General features: G+C 42.2%; 1 pseudogene; it reads right to left on the bottom strand.

The window, feature by feature from the left end:
* Positions 1 to 1153: 1153 nt before the first annotated feature.
* Positions 1154 to 1261, bottom strand: LOC145410078 (5S ribosomal RNA; annotated as a pseudogene).
* Between the last annotated feature and the right edge of the window lie 22924 nt (positions 1262 to 24185).

The following is a 24185-nucleotide window of genomic DNA, read 5'->3' as shown; positions in this document are numbered from 1 at the left end:
CTACAGTTCAACCCAACTCTACCATGCGTCAAGCCAGCAATATCAGATAAAGAGGACTATGTAGTGTTTATTAGGATTATTTACAGAATTCTTTATTTCTTTATTATATTTAACATCAATTCTTTATTATGTAACATCAATTCTTTACTCTTTATTCAATCATCAATTATACACCCTTTTGCTTAACATCAATTCTTTATATCTTATTTAAACATCAATTCTTCATTCTTATTTAACATGAATTCTTTACCTTTGTACTTAACACCAATTCTTTATCTATTTATTTTCTTTACAACCATCTATGCACTAGCAGCTGTACACTCTGGAATCAGTAATGGTACTTAACGGGTTTTTATATTCGTCCGTACAGACTTCGTACATGCTTTTATGATGGAGCCTTTATCAATGAATAATAATAATAAAAATAATAATAATAATAATAATAATAATAACAGTAGTAGTAGTACTAGTAGTAGTAGTAGTAGTAGTAGTAGTTGTAGTAGTAGTAGTAGTAACAGAAATAACAGTAGCAGTAGAAATAGCAGTAGTGATAATAATAATAATAATAATAATAATAATAATAATAATAATAACAATAATAATAATTAGCTTAATATTTTCCAACTTTCAGTTTATTTCTAGTTTAAATCAGATCACACTCATCCATGCAAGTGCTTAATATGACAAAAATATTTTCAAAAGACATCAATTTTTAAAAACGACTTGTGCTGATAAAACCAAAATTATCATCAATGTCGTTATTATTAATTTTTCCATTAATTAAAATTCACAACTGGACAATTTTACAAGTAGTAGTAGTAGTAGTAGTAGTAGTAGTAGTAGTAGACGTACTAGTAGTGGTAGCAGAAATAATAATAATAATAATAATTATAATAATAACAACTGGACAATATTACAAGCCATATTTGCTGCACCAATAACCAAGACATTTTGAGTTATAAAAAAAAATGACTATGATGTTAATTCAAAATGATCTTGCCAGTGCACGCAATGGCTTACTGATGGTTACGTATTCCTTCATTCATTGCCAGACGCCATGTATCCCAGACAGGGTGGTCAAGGGCTTAGAGTTAATTGTTTTACAGGGAGGGGCACTAATCCTCCACCAACCCCACTTGACACGTAGGGATGCCAACAGCATCTGGTGTTCCCAGGCGGTCACCCATCCAAATACTAACCAGATCCAAAGTTGCTTAACTTCGCTGATCGCATGGGAAGCGGTGTACTCAACGTGGCTGTTACGTATCATTCTTGTATTTTCCGGTGAATTATTTGTGTTTATCAAATATATACTGATGTGTGTTAAGGCTGTATACTGATGTGTTAAGGCTGTATACTGATGTGTGTTAAGGCTGTATACTGATGTGTGTTAAGGCTGTATACTGATGTGTGTTAAGGCTGTATACTGATGTGTTAAGGCTGTATACTGATGTGTTATGGCTGTATACTGATGTGTTAAGGCTGTATACTGATGTGTGTTAAGGCTGTATACTGATGTGTTAAGGCTGTATACTGATGTGTGTTAAGGCTGTATACTGATGTGTTAAGGCTGTATACTGATGTGTGTTAAGGCTGTATACTGATGTGTGTTAAGGCTGTATACTGATGTGTTAAGGCTGTATACTGATGTGTTATGGCTGTATACTGATGTGTTAAGGCTGTATACTGATGTGTTAAGGCTGTATACTGATGTGTGTTAAGGCTGTATACTGATGTGTTATGGCTGTATACTGATGTGTGTTATGGCTGTATACTGATGTGTTAAGGCTGTATACTGATGTGTTAAGGCTGTATACTGATGTGTTAAGGCTGTATACTGATGTGTGTTATGGCTGTATACTGATGTGTGTTAGGGCTGTAATCAATTTAATTACTTATACTGATACATTATGATTTAAACCTTCTAATTACTGTTATTTGTGTTTATCAAATATATACTGATATGCATTATGACTTAAAACATTCTAATTACTGCTGTTCTATCTATCTATCTATCTATTGCCAGACACCATCATCCCATAAGGGGTTAATTTTGTATATTATATATTAATGCGTTATAGCTGTAAACATTTTAATTACAGTAAAACCTTGATATAACGGACCGCAATATACCGGAATTCGCTTTTATCAGACTCAAGGAGCCGACCGGACTAAATACTTATTCAGTATATTAGAAAATGTCCGATAAAGCCAGAAGCAGTGCGGACTGCCTGACCACTTCAGCTGTGTTCACCACAATAAGATAAATAAAAGATGTTTATCAGTGTACAGTACAGTATTATTATATATATATCATACCACTGGATTATTACAGTGAAGGTATAACACACTACAGTATTATTATATATATATTACACCACTGGATTATTACAGTGAAGGTATAACACACTACAGTATTATTATATATTACACCACTGGGTTATTACAGTGAAGGTATAACACACTACAGTATTATTATATATTACACCACTGGGTTATTACAGTGAAGGTATAACACACTACAGTATTATTATATATATTACACCACTGGGTTATTGTAGTGAAGGTATAATACACTACAGTATTATTATATATATTACACCACTGGGTTATTGTAGTGAAGGTATAACACACTACAGTATTATATATTACACCACTGGGTTATTGTAGTGAAGGTATAACACACTACAGTATTATATATTACACCACTGGGTTATTGTAGTGAAGGTATAACACACTACAGTATTATTATATATATTACACAACTGGGTTATTGTAGTGAAGGTATAATACACTACAGTATTATATATTACACAACTGGGTTATTGTAGTGAAGGTATAATACAATACTGCAATGGTAGCCAAAACAGTGTAAAAACCATTGGTGTCATCCGGACAATGTCTGCTACTGCATACTGGAAAATGTCCGTGATATCAGGGAGAAGGCCAATGTCGTTTTTATCGGACGTTTGCTTTTTTCGGGATGCCTTGGGCCCTAATTAGTCCGTTATAGTGAGGTTTTACTGTATTGTTATTATATTACTGTATGATTATTACTAATATTATTATTGTATTATTATTTTTGTTTATTAAATATATATTGGTGCATGTGATGGTTGTAAACATCCCAATTCCTGTTATTTTTGTTCAAATTATTGTTATTCTTGTCCTAATGACTTATTTTTCCTGTTATTTTTGATATTCTTTTATTATATACTGTACATGTTATGACTAAACATTCTAATTAGTTATTTTTGTTCTAATTAGTTATTTTCCTGTAATTATGGTTTTTTATGTTAATTAAATATATACTGATACGTGTTATGCCTGTAAACATCCTATACTCTGTTTTTTTATTGAGGTGAAGATGCGCTTGACAGGTTGATGACGATTGGCTGAATGTGACACGTCCAAAAAATATTTACTAACCTAAATTTCCCCCTCAGATATTTGTTGTCAGTTAATAATGCTTGATTCTGAAGTAATGTTGCATTCAGCCAATAGTCACCAATCTCTCAAGTGCATTTTCGCCTCGATTAAAAAAAAAAAAAAAACGGAGTATAATTATTGTTATTTACGCTTACTATATATATATCGCAATGTAGAGATCAGAGGCGCTGAAATTTAAAGCTTTAGTGACATATATTTAAAAGAAGAACATTTGTTTATTTTGCTCCAACGGGGAATATATTTTTAAAAACATCAACAACGTACAGTCAGTCCTCATTATTAATCTTTTTCTAATGTTTATTCTTCAGTAATTATGTATATTTTTATTTTGAATTCCCTGAAACTCATTATAATTATCTTTCGACTGTTTTCATGCCTGATTTTCAGTACTTATATATTTCTCTAACACTTTAAAAGCTTATTCTTAAATGTTTATTATCTTTTTATTTTTATTTCTCTGTAATTTTAAGTTAATTTTCCCTTAACAACGTCACTTCAATGATTTGTTTAATTTGAATTTTGGGACACACTGTAGATTTATAATGAGGACTGCCTCTGTGTGTGAGAGAGAGAGAGAGAGAGAGAGTTAGATTTAGAATGAATTAAGACAGAGTTAGAGAGATGGAGAATTAGAGATAGAGAATTAGATTTAGAACTAGATTTAAAGTCAGAGTTAGAGACAGGATTAGCGACAGAGAATTAAAGTAAGAGTTAGAGAGTGAGTGATATGGAGGATTAGAATTACACTTAGATTTAGTTAGAGTGAGCAAGAGAGTTAGAGATAGAGCTAGCACACACCACTGACCTGTTAGTATGTCCCTATATCCTCGGGGCACGACCTGACCCGGGCCACGGTCAGGTGTGCCTTCGTCTTCGGTAACACTGACGACCAGCAACACAACGAGAAGGCAGGCCAGGGGGTGCAGGGGGGAGAGAGAGAGAGAGAGAAAGAGGATTTAACATGAGGGCAGGGAACACGAAAATGTGAACAGAAAGATAGAGATTGATAGACAGATTGAGAGAGAGAGAGAGAGAGAGAGAGAGAGAGAGTTTGAGAGGAGAGGTGTGAGGAGAGATGAGGAGGAGGAGAGAGGGAGTTTAGAAAAAAAAAAATGTCAAGAGATGTAGTTACGAGAGAGAGAGAGAGACAGACAGACAGACAGAGACAGAGACAGAGACAGAGATAGAGTCAGACAGACAGATTGATTTAACAACAAGAGGACAAGGAACACCAAAATGTGAGCAAGTAGAGATAGGAAAGATAACGAAGTGAGAAAGTAGGATTTAAGAGCATGCAAGATGAAAGAGAATGGGACAAAGTGAGAGAGTAGAGAGAGAAAAAGGGAGAGAAGTGAGAGAATGGAAAATAAATACGATGGGAGATGACAAAGAATGAAGTGAGTTGGACATATCGAAGAGTGTGGGAAAGGTGGTATGAGAAGGTGGTATGAGGTGGTATGATGGGGTATAAGAAGGTGGTATGAGATGGTATAAGAAGGTGGTATGAGAAGGTATGAGAAGGTGGTATGAGGTGGTATGAGAAGGTGGTATGAGGTGGTATGACAAGGTGGTATGAGGTGGTATGATGGGGTATAAGAAGGTGGTATTAGAAGATGGTATGAGGTGGTATAAGAAGGTGGTATGAGAAGGTGGTATGAGGTGGTATTAGAAGGTGGTATGAGGTGGTATGAGATGGTGGTATGAGGTGGTATGAGAAGGTGGTATGAACAGGTGGTATGAGGTGGTATGAAAAGGTGGTATGAGGTGGTATGAGAAGGTGGTATGAGGTGGTGGTATGAGAAGGTGGTATGAGAAGGTGGTATGAGGTGGTGTGAAGGTGGTATGAGGTGGTATGAGAGAAAAGGAAGGGAGGTCAGAATGTACAAATTAAAATAACAGACGGAAAAGAATTTAAAAAAAGAAAAAAAAAAGAAAGTGAGAAAGTAGAATAGCATGGGAGGGAAAAGGATAGGAAAATGAATGCGGGAAGGACATGGGGAAGAATTTTAATGTTGAGGTTGAGGGAAGGAAAAGGAGAGAAAGGGAACAGGAGTCAGGAAGTAAGAATTGACATAGGAGATGAGAGGGAAGAGGCAAAAGTGAGCATGTAGAATTGAAGAGCATGGGATGGAACACATGAACGATGAGGGAAGGAGAATTGAAGAGCATTTGAGGGAACACATGAAGGATGAGGGAAATAGAACTGAAAAGCATGGGAGAGAACACATGAAGGATGAGGGAAGGAGAATTGAAGAGCATTTGAGGGAACACATGAAGGATGAGGGAAGGAGAATTGAAGAGCACGGGAGGGAACACATGAAGGATGAGGGAAGGAGAATTGAAGAGCATTTGAGGGAACACATGAAGGATGAGGGAAGGAGAATTGAAGAGCATGGAAGGGAACGCATGAAGGATGAGGGAAGGAGAATTGAAGAGCATTTGAGGGAACACATGAAGGATAAGGGAAGGAGAATTGAAGAGCATTTGAGTGAACACATGAAGGATGAGGGAAGGAGAATTGAAGAGCATGGAAGGGAACGCATGAAGGATGAGGGAAGGAGAATTGAAGAGCATGGGAGGGAACACATGAAGGATGAGGGAAGGAGAATTGAAGAGCATTTGAGTGAACACATGAAGGATGAGGGAAGGAGTTTGAATGTTGTTTACAGAAGAAAAGGACAGGAAAGACAGAAGCGATAAGGTATGAATTCACACACATGGGTGACAAAGGAGAATGGACGTAAGTGTGGGAAGGAAGAGGAGAGGTATGGGGAAGACGTTAAAATGTTGACACGTTGAGGGAAGAAGAGGAGAAGGAAGAAGAGAAGAGGGAAGAAGAGAAGAGGGAAGAAGGAAAAAGAGGAGAAGGAGGGTGGAGAAGAAAGTATGAATTAACATGGAACACAAGAGAGAATGGACATAAGCATGGGCAGGAAGAGAAGAGGTTTGCGGAACACGTTAAAATGTTGACACGTTGAGGGAAGAAGAGGAGAAGGAAGAAGAGAGGAGGGAAGAAGAGAAGAGGGAAGGTGGAGAAGCAAGTATGAATTAACATGGAACACAAGAGAGAATGGACATCAGCATGAGCAGGAAGAGGAGGGGTTTGCGGAACACGTTAAAATGTTGACACGTTGAGGGAGTTTAGGCAGAGAAGAAGAGTGTTGAGACGTAGCAGATGACACCACAATGCACGCAACACCAGCAACACCACACCGACACCAGCGATGGCCGTGTACGCAGGGAGAGAGAGAGAAAGAGAGCAGTGTGAGTACAACAACAATCGTGCTACCAGATCTTGTTCCCTCTGGCTTACAAGATGTACACACCAAGGGAAAGGCATGGCAGTTTGGTACACATACATGGTTATATGCTGACACACACACACGCACACACATTAAAGTGAATACACATAAATGTTTATATGCCAACACGTACACACACGCACACACACACACACATTACAGTGAATACACATAAATGTTTACATGTCAACACGTACACACACACACGCACACACATTAAAGTGAATACACATAAATGTTTATATGCCAACACATACACGTACACACACACACACACACACACACATTAAAGTCAGTACACATAAATGTTTATATACCAACACGTACACACAAACACACACACACACTCGCACACACAGACACACACACACATACACACACACACACACACACACACACACACACACACACACACACACACACACACACATTTCATAGTCAAATACCAGACATGGAAGCTTCCTAACCTCTTTCTCACAGGTGGATTATGGGAGCTCCCTAACACCTTTTCCTAAGTGATTTATTTTGCTTATTACACCTTACCGTCCTCTTCTGTGTTACTTCAATCCTTCCATTATCACCTTACCTTGCATAAAGGTCCCTAACACCTTTTCCTAAGCGATTTATTTTGTTTATTACACCTTACCGTCCTGTTCTGTGTTACATATATCCTTCCAATATCACCATACTCTGCATAAAGCTCCCTAACACCTTTTCCTAAGTGATTTTGTAGTGCCACAAATTTAATATTCATGTATGTGTTTAGAGGTACTGTAATTTTTAAGTTAGATAGGGTGTAACCTGAATATTAGTCTATAAATTCCTATCCTAAGTAGTAATTCATATGTTAATGATTAATGTAGGGCTAACTTTATTTTTATATGTATGCATCTCTGTATCTATGCATTGGGTGATGTAATTGTGGATGTTGAGCTATGGGAATTCCTCCATCTGGTCGAGTAATGAATAACAGATGTGCGCAGCTTTTCCCCTCCTTTGTGCGTCGTTATTGGATGCCGAGTTTAAACCTTAAACAGAGTAATGATGAGTATACAATTCTTTTCGTATCCTAGTTGTGAAATGTTTACTAATGAAGCTGCTAGAACCCAAATATGTGAGATTAACAGTCAAAAAGGCCTAAATAATGTCATTTGTGAAGATTTTATAGTCCGCTTGCCTTAGCCGTCACTAGATGGCATAAGCTGCCCCAAAATTCAAGGCGGGATAGTGGTAAAATCAGTATCTAAATTAAGTAAGGATTGAATCCCAAATTTTCCCCAATTCAATCAAAAGTCCTGGCGTCATGGGTACACTGCTAAATAAATTGTGAAGAGAATTGAAACCCACCATATTTCAAAAACACCACCTCATTTGACCTAGCAGTGGCGTCCCAAGCGTACCCAGGAAGCCGCACTTGTTGCCCAGACGTCGTGTATAATGGACGTTGGTTCAGGTGAGCTGTCCACATTTCTCCTTCCCCCCCCTTTTTTCTTTGTTTAATCCTTACTTGGCATGGACCATATGAAGTAATATTGTTGAAAGCTTAACGTAGACTTGTTGCCCAGACGTCGTGTATAATGGACGTTGGTTCAGTCCCCAGACACCGGCGACGTCAGTGTGAGCACGAGGCCTTCCCGTGGTATTGTCCATAGACTAGTCTGCATACACACTTACACTACCCATGAATTATTTTATAAACCAAATGTAATTGAAATAGTATCACTGATCTATCAAGTGAATTTTTTTTGTAAATAAGAAATAGAAATTTAAAAGTGATGTGATCTGGTAACGGAAAGGCGAAATTTAAATCCATTAACCGTTTTCTTTCTCTTAAATTAATGTTAGGAAATTAGGAGTGTGGAAGGGAACTAGTGGTTGTGAGCACTAATGTAATTTTGAATTGTTCCTCGGGGCTAAACAAGCCCAAGTGAATATGTATTCTTGGTGATTATGTAATTTTTGAAATATTCCTCGAGGTTAAATCAGCCCGAGTGATTATGCATTTTTTGGTGATTATGTAGTAATGACGATTATGAACTATTAATAATCCTGAATTGATAGTGTTTGTGGATTACAGAGAATTACATGATGAGAGTATATTATATGGACGAAATAGAACACGAGTAATAATTCTTATTGGTTCGAGGCTATGCCAGCCCGAAAAGACAACCCAGGCTCGTACGAGTAAAAAGGTCCCTGTCTTGAGGCTATTGTCGAGCCCAAGAATAACTGACAAAAAGAAAGTAAGGTACAATGACCTCATAAATCGATTGTATGTATCAAATTGTTTTCGCCTGGTGACAATGTTGGAGGAATGATCATCCAAACCATGGTTTTAATATATAATCTTTCATATGACAAAGGGTCATGTAATTAAAAATGTTTTGTGGAAACCAGCATAAAGTTATTAAAGTAGAGTAAAGTATATATCATTTTTCTTTCTTGGTGTACCTAATCAAGGGAATTAAGTTCTCATGCCTAATTCACTCCCCTTCCAATTCAAGATTCCTTCGCTGAGGGAACGACGACCACCTGTGGTACTGACTAAATCTAGGCTCGGCCAAAAACTACAAACGCTACCAAAATTTTCTTAAACAATCATCATCTACCACACCAAGTCAAAATACCACCCCCTCCCCCCTTTTGTTTTATTGAAGTGAATTTTTTTTCTATTAACCAAGGAGGGGAGACTAAGTCGAGTACCACCTGTATTATCAATGGGTAAGTTGACCAGTACCAACAACCGGTAAGATTATAAATCTCTAGCGTTACACTACCACCAACCGGTGGGATAAAAATTCATACCATTACATTACAACAATAATCCAGAAGTTGTACCTTTTTTCGGAATGATAGTAATAATAATAATAATAATAATAATAATAATAATAAAACGGTCACAGTTTCGCTAGAACAATATTTTACAGCTGCCGCCAATAATCTCGTGCAAACACCATGAGGCAAACAAGTAGATGGTCGGCTGTCTATGCCAAGATGGCCACCAAGTGTTTACATGCGTTGAACCCCCACCTCGGGTCTGCACAAATGGTAGCCTTCGCATCAACTTTTTGAGTCTTGCTTGCCTATTTGCTTGTGTCCTGCACCTGTGATCATCTCCCTTGCGTATTCTGAGTTACCAAACCTTCTCACTTGTGCACGGCCACCAACACACTAATTTTGAGTGTGGTACATTTCCGGGGAAACTTTCAGAGTGCAGTACTTTTTTGAGTACGGTGTTTTTCGAGTGTGGTACATTGGGGGGGATACTTTCTGAGTGCACACGACTTTCACGACGCACAACTCTGAGGTTGTCATTATCGTAACCTTGCAATGTTCTATTCAAAAGTGCACCCACGTTCGTATCATATTATACACGAATCATTCTATTATGCACGAATATATTATACACGAATATTAGTATACACGAACATATTATACACGAATCACTTGCGTCTCATGTTATACATGAAAAGGGATGCTCTTCTGAATGGTAGGTTGCCAGGGTACGACAATGACAACCTCAGAGTCGTGCGCCGCGACTATTTCACTATGCAACAGTGCAAGTAGGTTACAAATAAAGCTGCCTACAATAGTAAATGCAGAGAGAACATTTTAGTATGTGGAATATGAGACTGTAAACATGGAAATCATATCTGGTGCTAACCCCGGTGGAAAACATGGTGCTACAGAGGCCAAGGCTAAAAGAGCAGGGTTAGGCATTGCCCCTGACATGAAATTAGACACTGTTAGGCACCACAAGGAGGGACAGGGACTGGGTGAGATGGCCAACCCCCTAAAGCTGCCCCAGTACAGGGTATCAATGGCGATAAAGAAATCAGATGTTGTAATAATGGCGTCAAAGAATGTGCTTTCCCTCACTGCAAAACATCTAACTAGGGCAAAGCAGCCTAGCATGGAGATGAAGTTCTGTGGGTTAATGACCTCAACTATGCAAAGCAGCCTCTTCAAGGCACCTTCATCTGCAGTAAGGCTTTCAATCTGTGGCAGAACCTCAGGGAGAAGCAAGGTATGGAGTTGCGGAAAATTTCATGGCCAGCACAGGTTGGGCTGAGCAGTTTGGGACCCTTGCTGGCCTTAAACATGTGACTGTGCACGGCCAGGCTGCTGGTGCTGACTACGTGGCAGCTAAGATCTTCCCTTCTGAGCTGAAGGCAAAAGTAGGGGAGGGGGGGATACTTTCCAAAACAGGTCTTACACTCTGACAAAACAGGCCTGTTAAGGAAGGGTATATCAAGGAAGACATACCAGCTGGGAAGAACAATGTGCGCTTAGCTTTAAGATAGTCAAAGTCCACCTCACCCTCCTCGCTGGTCTCAATGTAGAGGAGGACCTGAAGTCACGCTGCTTCTAGTGTACACTGGGAGAACACCCAAAGAGCTGGCAGGGTTCTTGGAGTTATTTGGAGGAGTAATCCAAGGGCTTGGCTGACCTCCACACTGCCAGTTGTACATGGTAGGGTACCTGTACCCCTGCCTGTGAGATTGCCAGCTGAAGCAACCTTGCCAACCGTTTCCTTCTGCTGGTGGACAACGCCCCAAACCACCCTCAGGGCATGGAGGACTGGGTGGATAACATCAAAGTGGTGTGCCAGCCAACAACACCACACTGTTGCTCCACCACATGGATCACAGCATCACTGCAACCTTCAAGGCAAGACTCTGGGGCAAGTGACACAGTGCAGTGCTTTTGGAGGAAGTTCAACATCAAGCACGCCATTGACACTATATTGGCAGTGTGGAAGGAGGTGCAGCCAAGCACACTGAACACCATCCAGCACAGAGTATGGCCAGAGTGTGTGTACTCCTTCACAGAGTTCCCAGGAGTGGTGAACGTGAGTCAAGACATCATCAACCACTTGGATGAGGTGGGTGTTTAGGAGGTCAACAACGAGGATGTGCAACGGGTTCCGGACAGCATCAGCCAACAGCCATCCACAGAGGCACTCACTGAGCTAAGGGCACAAGTGGCAGAGGCACAGGAAGATGGTGAGAACAGGCATCTTGTGTTCTTGATATAAAAACCGTTAAGTACTTCGTTTTGTTTCATTTTTGAGGGCTCCAATATGTTTGCATGCCTCAGCCTTGGTCACCTAATGACGGCTCTCCATGCTGCTTAATCTCTGGCAGCCTCCCTGTTCATTCCGTTAACCCTGAGGTCACATTTAAAGATCTCATCCCACGTCTTTTTCGGTCTACCCCTCGCAATCCCACCTCCAATATTAACGCTTCTTACTTTCTGCACCGAATTATCATCCTCCATCCTCTCCACATGCCCAAACCATCTCAATCTACCCCTCCTCATCACAACACAACATCAGTACATTCCAGTCCCATCCTTCCTCCCAAACCATCTCAATCTACCCCTCATCACAACACAAATACACTCCAGTCTCATCCTTCCTTTCAACTCATCTTCGCAATTATGGACAAAGGAAATGCATTCACCTGGGACACGAACCTGAACCTGGCAAGGAGTGACGTGTCAATGCATGGCAGCGAACAGCACTTGAAGGCGAACAGGGTAGTTACGAAAAAGGCAACACAGCAGACGACCATCACATCCTCGTTCTCCTTCTCCCCTCCCAGCAGCACCGGGGAAGAGCCAAGGCGATCAACGAGTGGTGTGCAAATGCAACATCCTGCATCGCCTGCCTCTGTTATGTCTGTCTCATCTTCATCACCGCCTGGCAGACCTGTATGCCACGCCACCACACTGCCACTCTCTCCCCTGCCCTCACCACTACACTGTCAGTTGGCCTCACCACATCACTCACCATCAGCCTCACCACATCACTCCATCAGCCTCACCACATCACTCCTTCAGCCTCACCACATCACTCCTTCAGCCTCACCACATCACTCCTTCAGCCTCACCACATCACTCCTTCAGCCTCACCACATCACTCCTTCAGCCTCACCACATCACTCCTTCAGCCTCACCACATCACTCACCATCAGCCTCACCACATCACTCCTTCAGCCTCACCACATCACTCACCATCAGCCTCACCACATCACTCCTTCAGCCTCACCACATCACTCCTTCAGCCTCACCACATCACTCCATCAGCCTCACCACATCACTCACCATCAGCCTCACCCCATCACTCACCATCAGCCTCACCACATCACTCACCATCAGCCTCACCACATCACTCACCATCAGCCTCACCACATCACTCCATCAGCCTCACCACATCACTCCATCAGCCTCACCACATCACTCACCATCAGCCTCACCACATCACTCACCATCAGCCTCACCACATCACTCCATCAGCCTCACCACATCACTCCATCAGCCTCACCACATCACTCCATCAGCCTCACCACATCACTCACCATCAGCCTCACCACATCACTCCATCAGCCTCACCACATCACTCCATCAGCCTCACCACATCACTCACCATCAGCCTCACCACATCACTCACCATCAGCCTCACCACATCACTCCATCAGCCTCACCACATCACTCACCATCAGCCTCACCACATCACTCCATCAGCCTCACCACATCACTCCATCAGCCTCACCACATCACTCACCATCAGCCTCACCACATCACTCCATCAGCCTCACCACATCACTCCATCAGCCTCACCACATCACTCACCATCAGCCTCACCACATCACTCACCATCAGCCTCACCACATCACTCCATCAGCCTCACCACATCACTCACCATCAGCCTCACCACATCACTCACCATCAGCCTCACCACATCACTCCATCAGCCTCACCACATCACTCCATCAGCCTCACCACATCACTCCTTCAGCCTCACCACATCACTCTCCCCATCTCTCTTCACCTCCTCCTGGTGACCTGGTGTGATGGTCCGGGCACTCCAGTCGTAGGACGGACCCTTGGTGATGACGCGAACCAGCCAAAGACAAACATCAGATGGTTGGTAGAGGTTTTTTGGGAAGCACTTTGGGTTTCACGGTCGATGGCACCCTCCCTAACCCCAATGAACCCATATTTACGAGCAAGAGAGCCCAGCGATGTGTACGTTCAGCTGAGAAATGAGCGCTCCAACCCAGCCTGGCCCGATTGCGATGGTTTTCAGGGGCTGATAATGCTTCTACTAAATGAGACAGAGACGTGATTCTTGCAGCAGGTAGTAGATACAGTCAATAAATATTGTTTTTAGATATACAGTATATTTACTCATAAGACCAAAGAAACCCCTTGGAATCCCAGTTTTCTGAGGGAATGTACCGAAGGCTTCAACTGGCTTGCTTCACTGTGAAATCGATTTAAAACACTATGAAAGTGACACATGCAAGGTGCTCGTATGGGATGTTGTCCACTTTCATGATGATTGCGCACGTGCACGCATGTGTGTACCAGTGTGTGTGTATGTGTGTGAGAGAGAGAAAACGTGAGAAAGCAGGTATTATAGCTCAATATTCTTCTGTTATTCTTCAACTACCTCACCAGAAATGTTGAAAATTTACACCCAGATGAAATTATGATGACAGGCGTATGTACAAACATTCGCTCGCTCGTCACGCGCTCACAAAGCGCACTTTACTGGTATATCCACCTCACAGTACAATTCACTGCCACACGATGGGTCTTGATACATCTTTATCATATAGTGAGACCTGACTCCTTTTTATAATGTGATATTTTGAGTGTGACACCATTTTTAGTGCAAGATGTTTTAACTGTGTAGTACTACTTTTTCAGAGCAATGCTTTTGAGTGTAATACCATATTTCCTGTATGATACGATCCATTTTGTCTCAGAAAAATGCACTAAAAAATCACCCTGCATCTTAGAATTCGAATATCAAGTTGTAGAAAGGAGTTTGCCAAGCGTCACAATCCCAGTTACCAGACACAAAGCACTCACAAACACCAGTCACGAGATGCAAATATTCGTGAATCCCAGTCATGAGATACAAAGCACTCACTACAGTCATCAAAGCAGACAACGCCACCAATTTTGTCTGCACAGTCACTCAGCAGACGACACCCCTACATGAATGAACAGAATGGCATCAAAGCAGACAAGATAGGCATACACAGTTCATTTTAAGTTACAAGTAACAGAGTATGCTAAACAAGATGAATAAATGTCAGGAAGTGTTTTTTTTATATACTAGTTGTCTGTGCAATAATTTTTATTTTCGTATTGTTACTGGTATCTTTTATACAATAAATAGAGTAACTGGTGACTGGTTGTAAGGTATTATAACTGGAAACTGGCAATAGGTACTGATGTACTGGTACTGTGTAATAAAGCAGTATTACAGTAATGACTTTGTTGGCTGAACTCAGTGAATTCTGTTGGGGTGTGTGTTGTAATGGTTTGTTTAAACTACTGAACATACAAATATCAGCTGATGGCAGCTGGATGTAAACACGCCATGGCCAGCGTATTTACACGCCTTGTAGTGTCAACCACCAGTTGTTGCTGGTGTGAATAAGTATGAAATTGTGCTGAAGTAGGTACATCTAATTAATAATACTGTAACCACAAATATTTGATAACAGGTCCAACATGTGATATTTTGCTGTGACAGAGAAACTAATGACACAGCAGAGTTGGCACCTTAGACTTGCTAGTACAGTAAGCTATTAAATCCTTAAATATTTTTTTCCTCAAAATACCCAGCATATTATAGGATGCGTTTCAGCACTTGTAGCCTCTGATCATACGGGAAATATGGTACATTCTGAAGGTGATACTTTTTGAGTACGGTACTTTTTGAGTGTGTTACTTCTGGGAGTGCATTACTTCTGGGAGTGTGTTACTTTTGGGAGTGCATTACTTCTGGGAGTGTGTTACTTTTGGGAGTGTGTTACTTCTGGGAGTGCATTACTTCTGGGAGTGCATTACTTCTGGGAGTGCGTTACTTCTGAGAGTGTTACTTTTGGGAGTGCGTTACTTCTGGGAGTGTGGTACAGTCAGGTCTCGCTATATGGCTCTGCTATGTGATAAAGGGCTACAGCTATAATTCAAAAGATATACAGTAAACTCTCAATTATCCGTCATCACAATATCCAGCCCAACAAAACATCTGGCACTCTTTCAAAACAATATCTGGCTCACAAACAGGAATCAATTGGCAGTACTATGCATTTTCCGGCAGTGAGGTGTATCATCCGCCTCAGACTGTCCCCATTGGTATGCAGGCCGACCCCACAACACAACGGCAGCCAACCACTATGCATTACAAGAGCAGCCCACCACTCTCTCAGTCTCTTCTGTGGACACCGCACTGTGAGGACGTATCTGTGCACTCTGCTCTCGTGGCCCAGGTGGTGGCTAAACCCTAGTGCTTTGACTTAGTCTGTGGCCTGCCATGTCTTGCTCGTTGCTGTATTGCTGTGAATAACCTTCTGGCGCCTCAGTGCTGTGTGCCCCAGTGCTCTGACTACTGTATTGACTACTGTATCTGACTACTGTATGGAGAGGACATCTCTGCACAGACCTACCCCCCCATCGCTGCCAACACTAGGTGAATACAGTATTACAGCATTATATGTACTGTGTCAATACTGTACTGTAGTTTATACTTAATATTATCTTTTACACATGGGTAATATTGTAGACAAGTTTTTAGGAAAGAGGACTGAGATGAATAGCTTCGGATTGTGACACATTATCCTACTCAATGCCAAAGGGATGGCCGATTGGGGGTCATCATCATTATCATCAGCCATTACAAGTCCACTGCTGAACAAAGGCCTCCCCCATCCTTCTCCATGAATTCCTTGACTGAGCCAATCTTTGCCACATTTTCCCTTGCAGATTTCTCTATCTCATCCCTCCACCTCCTGTCTGGCCTTTTTCTGCTACGTTTACAATCTCTTGGTGTCCAGCCAGTCAGCCTCTTGCTCCATCGATTATCCTTCATTCTTGCTACATGGCCAAAGGGATACCTGAATGAGGATACCAATGCAATATCCGGCATTTTTTGCAATATCCGGTGTGGGATTTGGATGAATTATGGCAGGTAATTGAGAATTTACTGTAATCTATATAATAAAGCAATGTATGTGTGTGTCTGTGCGTTTGTGCGTTTCTTTCACGAGAACAGGAATAAATATCAACCTAATTCTGTTTGCAGAGTGAGAGACTGATGAGGAGTGTGAGTGAGGAGGAGGAGGGAGTGGTTTGGCCATGTGGAGAGGATGGAGAGTACGAGACTGATGAGGAGAGTGTATGTGAGTGAGGTGGAGGGGGGAGTGGAAGAGGGAGGCCAAGGATGAAATGAAGGGATGGAGTGGAGAGGTATATGACAGTGGGGGGTGTGAGCTGGGAGGAAGGCAGTGTAATGGCCGGGGACAGGGTGACATGGAGGTGATTTGTTTGTGGCCACCACTTATGGGATTAAGGCGTTTGGCACCAGATAGATAGAGAGAAGTTCAGGGAGTGCCAGAAAAATACAAAACAATAATTTTGGTGATCAGGCACAATGCGACAGCGCGATACTGTCAAAAATCGCAACACATGAAGATATGTGAAAATCATTCTTTTGACTCTCTGGTCAGACCTGATCATTGTGGTGCCAATAATGGTATGGACACGAAGATAATGGTGCAGTCGTCGTCCCTTACCTGCAGGGATACATTCCAAGACCTCCCCCCCCCCACAGTGGATACCCGAAACCCGCGGATAATACCAAACTCTATAAACACACTTAAAGGAAGCACGGAAACAAGCCACTTTGTCCCGTGCAGAACTATTTTTTCCGTTAGGTACTCACAATTTACCGCTGTTTACTCGCAGTTTAGGTACTCGCAACTGTACTGTAGGCAGCAGCTGTGTGTAGGTTTCAGGTCATGAGGGAGAGGAAAAAATATCGCAAAAATCGCAACTTACCGGAAAATTCCCTTCTATCTATGGTTTTGTAACAGACGCTTGATAACGCAGAAAGTGTGGTATAACGGGTCTGGGGTTGGCTCTATTATTCCATTATATCGGCTTCTACTATATAAACGAGCCATGTTGTGTGTTTGTTTATTTGTCCTTCAACCACCCCAAACCAAGGGCCAGGGACACCAAGACCCACATATTTTCTGAATCAGGGCGGCCCATGGATGGTTTTAGGGGGGTCAAAATTCAGATCTGGGTCATTTGAGATCACAGGTAGAATGTTCCCCTTTTTTGGCCCGGGCAACGCCGGGTACCCCTGCAGCCCAATTTTTGGCATGGAGACTCACATGACCTCCAGTTCAGACACAGGCTATTTGAGGTCATCGGTCGGATGATTTGAGGTCACCAGTAATAGTAAACAAGTGCACACAAATACTATGCGTTAGTCTGCCAAAGCTGAAATAGAATGTTCAAAGCATAAGAGGTACATGGTCTTTCTGGAGTACAAAGAAAGACTGAACTACAACAAATAAACTTAGAGTGTTCACCTTTTTGGCCCAGGCAACACCGGCTACCCCTGCTAGTTACTAAGTGAAACAAAGGTTACATGAACACAAGCACTGCAATACCGTGACAGTCAATCGGATAACCGAGACAGCTACTGAGAGGCAGGTGGCATATACACTATCTCTGAACGCATGTAAAAAGACGAGCCTATCACTGCTTCAGTAATTTTTGGTCATATTCATAGCAAGGCACTGCACAGCCATCACGAACAGCAAACATCCTTGTGTTTAATAACAGAATGAAAAGCTTATGCATCATGACATCCAGTTTATTGTGGTGGACCGCCGCACCGTTGTGACAAATGGTGAGGTGTGGGGGATTGTTATGGTAACCATGCAAGCGCCTCACCTGCCAGATAAAGACGGTGTTGTTCACAGACGTCTTTGTAATTCATGAATTGTTTCATTTTCATGTTAATACCGAATCACTCTCATCTTAAATGTCAGGACCAATTTGCTTGCCCCGGGCTCCTACGCTCCTCATGGGGCAACGTAGGATTGGTTGATGGATGGATGGATGGTTAATCTCGAAATTACACTGAGTTAGAATCTGTTAAAGCAAAATTTGTCAATACAATATTCATCACCCATGAGACAGATTGATAAATTACAAACCAAACCGTGCTGTGTGGCAACAAGTGGCTGGTGCTGCAGTGTGTGCTGACTGAGTTGACCACCATACCTTGCCCTGGGTGGGGTTGGGCCAGGCCTGCTGAGTTCACTAACCCTCGGCAACTGATAACAGTATTGTCTATCTATCTATCTATTCATTGCCAGATGCCTTAATCCCATAAGGGGTGGCCACAAACAAATCAATTCCATGTCAGCCTGTCCCCCGCCATGTCACGGCCCTGCTCGCAGCTCACAGTATTGTACAGTGTGGATATGCAGGACAAACGGATGATTCCTGTCTCGGGCAGGACGGAGTGGGGCGGCAAGGCTTCATCACGCTACTCAGGCGCACAATTTAAAACATGGATTGTTTATTCAGGATTTCCGTTTAATATTTTCTGACCGAGAATGACCTCGGGTAACTGAAACCGTGAACAGCAGATCCGCGGATAAGGAGGGACCTGTGTGTTTACTACCATTTTGTGATGAAAAGGCTGCTAGTTAGTCCCACACATTACTGCCGGCAAACACTAGTAGTAATAATAGTAAAAATAATAACAACAATAATAGTAATAATAATACAGAAAAAATAATAATAATAATAATAATAATCTTGTGGACACCATTAAAATCCAAACCTCAAATGCTGCCTTTCACATGATGCTGATATAATTATAATAATAATAATCTATCTATCTATCTATATACCTAGGCTGCTTCCCCCAAGGAAAGGGAGGTAGCCGAGACAGGACGACACACTCCCCATTTACTCATCCATTCAAACACATTCATTCGCATCTTAGCCCCAAAGGGGAGAATGGACAGATCCTCACCGCATCACACCGCACAAGGGTGAACTGTGCAATGCAATCAGTGACATCCGCAGCAGGGTCCGACAGCAGAGCTGGTTTACCCCTGCCACATCATAACAGACCCATCCCCTTACCCACACCTGACCTGACTAGCTGATCACACCAAATGCGGGAGAATACCCCCTCAGCGCTGTGTCATCACTTATTCATTCACAATTTCTCTCCATTTATTTCTGTCACGCACAACCACTCTTCCTTGCTCAACAGACATCCCTCTCGCATCCAGCGCTCTCTCCACACTGTCCATCCATCCTATTCGTGGTCTTCCTCTCAGCCTTACACCTCTCACATCAGATCTAGTTATCTTTTTCACCAATCGCTCATTATCCATTCTCTCCATATGCCCAGACCATCGCAACACCCTCTGCTCAACTCTACCAGCCATCTCCCGAACAACTCCAGTTCTCCTTCGCACTTCATCATTCCGCACTCGATCAATACGCGTCACTCCACACATACTCCTCGTACACCTCATCTCCATTACATTCAAACTTTTCCTCTCTGCTACACCCATATTCCATGTTTCAGCCCCATATAACGCAGTCGGTACCACAACACCCTCATACAGCCTTCTCTTTACATCCATTCTAAGCGAACGACATCTAAACACTTTTTTCATTCCTCCCACAGCTTACCTACTTCATTCTAAACTTCACTTCTGCATCTATTCTTCCATCCACAGCAACATGTGACCCTAGATATTTAAAACACTACCTCCTCAAGCAACTCACCATTCAGAACTATATTCATCCTCCTACCATCTACCAACCTCGTGCACTTCATCACTTTACTCTTATTCTCATTTACTTTCAATTTCCTCCTATCACACACCCTTCCAACTGTCTCTATCTCTCCTCTGAATCAGCCACCAGTGCAGTATCATCTGCAAACAGCAGCTGCTTCAGATTCCACTCTCCACCATCAACATTCACCAGACTCAGACCTCCATCTAAAACTCTTGCATTCACCTCCCTTACAACACCACCCATATAAATATTAAACAACCAAGGCAACATCACACATCCCAGTCGCAGCCCCACTCTCACGGGAAACCAATCACTCACAGCATTTCCCACTCTTACACACGCTCTACTATTTACATAAAAACTTTTCACCCCTTTTAGTAACCTACCATCAACTCCATACAATCTTAAAACAGTCTACAAAGCCTCCCTATCAATTCTATCATACGATTTCTCTAAATCCATGAATGCCCAAAACGCATCCGTGCCTTTCACTAAATACTTTTCACACACTTGTCTCACAGCGAACACCTGATCCACGCATCCCCTCCCTCTCCTAAAGCCACACTGCTCATCACCAGTCACTCCCTCTGTACCCTCTCTAACTCTCATAATTAACACTCTACCATACACCTTACCTACAACACTCAACAGACATATACCCCTAAAGCTAGCACATTCATACTTATCACCCTTGCCTTTATACAACGGGACCACACAAGCACTTGCCCAGTCAACTGGCACCATAGCTTTCACAAAGCACACATTCAACAATCTTACTAACCAGTCAACAATAGTCACTCCACCACCCTTCAGGATTTCCACAGCACACCCATCCATACCTGCAGCTTTCCCTGTTTTCATCTCATTTACTGCCTTCTCCACTTCCTCCTTCGTGATCAAAGAATCATTCAACTCTCCCAACACATTTATTCTTTGCACCCTTCCATCCGCCACAATCTCAGCCACCCTTTCCTCCTCTACATTTAACAATCTTTCAAAATACTCTGCCCATCTCTTCCTTACTGCATCCATCTCAGTTAACATCCTTCCATCCTCTGCTTTTACTCGCTCTTCCTTCCCAGACTCTCCTTTTTGCACCCTTTTCACCTCCTTCCAGAACATTTTCTTATTCTGTTGAAAATTCTCTGTCAGCCGCCTACCCCATCACTCATCTGCTGCCACTTTAGCATCACGCACAACCCTTCTTGCCCTATTCCTCTTTTCCTTATACCTCTCATATGACACCTCATCCTTCCTCTGCAGCCACACTTCATATGCACGTCTCTTCTCAGCCACAGCCATACTTACTTCCTCGCACCACCATTCACTTCCTTTTCTTACACCACCACCCACACGTCTCACACCACACACCTCTTCTGCATGCCCCACCACAGCACTCTTAAACAACTGCCATTCCTCCTCCACACTGCCATTTTCCTGATCTTTCACTGCGTTCCACTCATCTTTCAATTTCTCCTGATACTCTATCATTTTCTCTCTTTTATCCAAATCACTCACTTTCAAAACCTCCCTGCCACACCTAACGCTCCTAGCTCTCACCCATCTCTTACCTACTCTTAACTTTCCCTCCACCAGGTAGTGGTCAGACATACCTCCATCCTCCCCTCTCAGAACTCTCACATCCAACAATCTTCCTATTACATTCCTAGACACAACCACATAGTCCATCAAAGCTCTATCAACAACCCTTCCACCTTCCTGTCTCACCCATGTATACTTATAAATATCTTTCTTCTCAAACAGCGTATTTCCAATCACCATCTCTCACTCAACACACATCGCTATCATTCGTTTCCCATTTTCATTTCTTCCAGGCACACCATGCATACCAACTACACCTTCAACTGCTACATTTCCCACTCTAGCATACAGATCTCCCATCATTACCACATTCACATTCGCTCCAAAACTCTGCAGACACTCATCAACATCATTCCAGAAAGACTCCCTCTCTTCTTCATCCCTTTCACTACCAGGCCCATATGCACTCACAAACACCCACGACTCATGTTCAGACTTTGTTTTCACCCACATCAGTCTCGATGACACCTCCTTCCATTCAGTCACACACTGCTGTACTTCCGGACTCACTAACAAGGCCACACCTTCTCTTGCCCTTCCTCTATCAACACCTGACAATCTTCCATTCACACTTCCAAACATAGACTCACCCTTCCCTTTCATCTTCGTTTCACTCAAAGCTAACACATCCAACTTTCTTCTCACAAACATTCTCCCAATCTCCTTCCTTTTAGCCTCAATCGTACTACATCCACGCACATTCATAGACCCAATCTTCAGGGTACGGGGATAACTCCATCCCCCATCCCTTTCTCTGGCCTGTCTCTTTTTAGGAACTAAAAAACAGAGGAGGGGGTCCCTAGTCCCCTCACCCCGCCCCTTTTAGTCGCCTTTTACGACACGCAGGGAATACGGTGGCAGTATTCTTCCTAACACAACCTGGCCGCAGAGTAGTAGTACCACACCGTAGTGCGGCCAGATTGTGTACCCCCCGCCGCAGGAGCAAACAGCATCCTAAAAGGCGTAATTGAGCAGCACGTCCCAATAATTCGAAGTGGAACTCGTAGGGATCAACCTAAGTGGATGACCAGAGACGTGAGGAACGAAATCAATGCCAAAGAAAAGGCTTGGAAACGACTTAAAGCAAGAAGAACAACTCACAGAGCTGAAGAGTACCGCCGAGCAAGGAACAACGCAACAAGAGCAGGGAAACAAGCAAAGAGAAAATTCACCAAGAATATATGAGAACATAGAGCAGAATCCCAAACATTTTGAAGGAAAAAGTACTTAAAGTGAGGAATAAGGAAGGACAAATTACAGAAACAGACTATGGGACTGCAAATGAAATTAATAAAGCATTCAAAAGTGTATTTCTTGAGGAAGATTTACAGAATCTGCCAAATTTTAGTGTGAATTACGATGGCTGTGTAATTGAAGATATAGATGTAAATGTAAAAGTAGTTGAGGCCTTACTGAAAGAACTGAATGGTAACAAAGCCATGGGACCTGATGGTTTACATCCAAGACTTTTAAAAGAATGTGCACAAGAACTCGCTATACCAGTAACATTGCTGATAAGAAAATCCTTAGATTCAGGCACTGTACCTTTAATGTGATTGTTGGCTGCAGTGTGCCCAATTTATAAAAAAGGAGATAAATTTGATCCTCTTAACTATAGGCCAGTGTCTCTGACATGTGTCCTGTGCAAGATCTGTGAGAAACTAATTCGCAGTACACTTGTAAAACATCTGGAAGACAACAACTTAGTTACAGATTGTCAACATGGTTTTAGGAGTAAAAGAAGTACATTGACCAATTTACTGGTATACATGGAAAGTTTGACTAAAGCTATAGATCAGCAAGTACCAGACGATGTTAACTACATGGACTGTCGCAAAGCATTTGATACTGTGCCCCATGCAAGATTGCTGAGGAAATTAGATACGTTTGGAATGAAGGGCAAAATCTATGAGTGGATCAGAGCATTCCTAACTGACAGAGAACAATATGTTGAAATAAGAGGAGTAAAGTCAGACAAAATGAAAGTGACATCTGGAGTCCTGCAAGGGTCAGTTCTTGGGCCAGTACTTTTCTTGGTATACATAAACGATCTAGTGAACGAATTAGAGTGTCCAACTCTCCTCTTTGCCGATGATGCAAAGAGCTTTAAAGAGAGTAAAGCAGAAAACGACATTCTTGCTATGCAGAGAGACCTTACCAGACTGCAGGAGTGGACCA

The sequence above is a fragment of the Coenobita brevimanus genome, chromosome 9 (assembly GCF_032717465.1).
Source record: "Coenobita brevimanus isolate Jiangsu-jjx chromosome 9, ASM3271746v2, whole genome shotgun sequence".
Classification (NCBI taxonomy): Eukaryota; Metazoa; Arthropoda; class Malacostraca; order Decapoda; family Coenobitidae; genus Coenobita; species Coenobita brevimanus.
The sequence above is the reverse complement of the archived record's forward strand: the minus strand, read 5'-3'. Positions and strand labels throughout refer to the sequence as shown.